We start from the raw sequence: 2,270 nt of genomic DNA, 5'->3' as shown, positions 1-2,270 counted from the left end.
CTTTTGGTTTTAACTATCTCACAGAATTTTGTGAGAGATAGTGTCAGGTTTTTGAGGCAAAATGGAATGTTATCTGTTGCCCTTCTGGGCATTGCTTTGACTTCTATATAAATAATAAGTGTAGCCTAATTTTCTGTCATGTGCTGCCTAGCATATACATTTCTGACAGTCAGGTGGATTATCTTGAAATTTTAGACAAAGTTTCTGCCTCCTTGGAAAGCTCTACATCTCCTTGTGATTGGAGTGTGGGTTTCAAGATTCCAGAAGGAGGAAAAAAAGCAAGAGCAGAAGTCGCAGTCATGAACGAAAACGAAGCAAAAGTAAGGAACGAAAGCGAAGTAGAGATAGAGAAAGGAAAAAGAGCAAAAGTCGGGAACGGAAGCGAAGTAGAAGCAAAGAAAGGAGACGAAGCCGCTCAAGAAGTCGAGATCGAAGATTCCGAGGACGCTACAGAAGTCCCTACTCCGGACCAAAATTTAACAGTGCCATCCGAGGAAAGATTGGGTTGCCTCATAGCATCAAATTAAGCAGACGACGTTCCCGAAGCAAAATCCATTCAGAAAAGACAAGAGCCCTGTGAGGGAACCTATTGATAATCTAACTCCTGAAGAAAGAGATGCAAGAACAGTTTTCTGCATGCAGTTGGCAGCAAGAATTCGACCAAGAGATTTGGAAGAGTTTTTCTCCACAGTAGGAAAGGTTCGAGATGTGAGGATGATCTCTGATAGAAATTCAAGACGTTCCAAAGGAATTGCTTATGTGGAGTTTGTTGACGTTAGCTCAGTGCCTCTAGCAATAGGATTAACTGGCCAGCGAGTTTTAGGAGTGCCGATCATAGTACAGGCATCACAGGCAGAAAAAAATAGAGCTGCAGCAATGGCAAACAATTTACAAAAGGGAAGTGCAGGACCTATGAGACTTTATGTGGGCTCATTACACTTTAACATAACTGAAGATATGCTTCGGGGGATTTTTGAGCCTTTTGGAAGAATTGAAAGTATCCAGCTTATGATGGATAGTGAAACAGGTCGTTCTAAGGGTTATGGATTTATTACATTTTCTGACTCAGAATGTGCCAAAAAGGCTTTGGAACAACTTAATGGATTTGAACTAGCAGGAAGGCCAATGAAAGTTGGTCATGTTACTGAACGTACTGATGCGTCCAGTGCTAGTTCATTTTTGGACAGTGACGAACTGGAAAGGACTGGAATTGACCTGGGAACTACTGGTCGTCTCCAATTAATGGCAAGACTTGCTGAGGGTACAGGTTTGCAGATTCCACAGCAGCCCCAGCAGGCTTTACAAATGAGTGGCTCTTTGGCATTTGGTGCTGTGGCAGAATTCTCTTTTGTTATAGATTTGCAAACACGACTTTCCCAACAGACTGAAGCTTCAGCTTTAGCTGCAGCTGCCTCTGTTCAACCACTTGCAACACAGTGTTTTCCAACTTTCTAACATGTTTAACCCTCAAACAGAAGAAGAAGTTGGATGGGATACAGAGATTAAGGATGATGTGATTGAAGAATGTAATAAACATGGTGGAGTCATCCATATTTATGTTGACAAGAATTCTGCTCAGGGCAATGTGTATGTGAAGTGCCCGTCAATTGCTGCAGCTATTGCTGCCGTCAATGCATTGCATGGCAGGTGGTTTGCTGGTAAAATGATAACAGCAGCCTATGTACCTCTTCCAACTTACCACAACCTCTTCCCTGATTCTATGACAGCAACACAACTACTGGTTCCAAGTAGACGATGAAGGAAGATATAGTCCCTTATGTACATAGCTTTTTTTTTTTTTTCTTGAGAATTCATCTTGAGTTATCTTTTATTTAGATAAAAATAAAGAGGCAAGGGTCTACTGTCATTTGTATACAATTCCTGTTACCTTGAAAAAATAAAAATGTTAACAGGAAAAAAAAAAAAAAAAAAAAAAAAAGAAATATTTTTCCCCCTAAAAGTCAGGTACAACTTTTTTTTTTTTTTTAACTTGCTACGTCTCAATGAGAAGGGATGGGTGCTTTAGACTATTTTTCATTGCTGTAACAAAACACCCAAGGCTAATATTATAAAGAAGTAGGTTTATTTAGCTCACAGTTCTGGAGGTTCAGGAGCATGGTACCTTCAACCTGCTCAGTTCTAATAGATGGCGTCACAATCATGGGAGCACCTGTGATGGTGGTGAGTGGCACATGGAAGAGAGAGTCAGAGGAGGTGCCAGACTCCCTTATAACCACCCATTCCCTCGAGAACTAATCCAGTCACGGGAC

At 41.0% G+C, this 2,270-nt stretch overlaps 1 pseudogene across 1 annotated transcript; it reads left to right on the top strand.

Annotated features, from left to right (window-relative positions):
- The first annotated feature begins 402 nt into the window (after positions 1–402).
- Positions 403–1,907, top strand: LOC306664905 (RNA-binding protein 39-like; annotated as a pseudogene). The gene has a single exon. The product of its transcript is annotated as an RNA-binding protein 39-like (transcript).
- Positions 1,908–2,270: the final 363 nt, after the last annotated feature.

Source organism: Sciurus vulgaris (assembly GCF_902686455.1).
Source record: "Sciurus vulgaris genome assembly, chromosome: 6".
NCBI lineage: Eukaryota > Metazoa > Chordata > Mammalia > Rodentia > Sciuridae > Sciurus > Sciurus vulgaris.
This window is presented reverse-complemented; position numbering and strand designations above follow the sequence as displayed.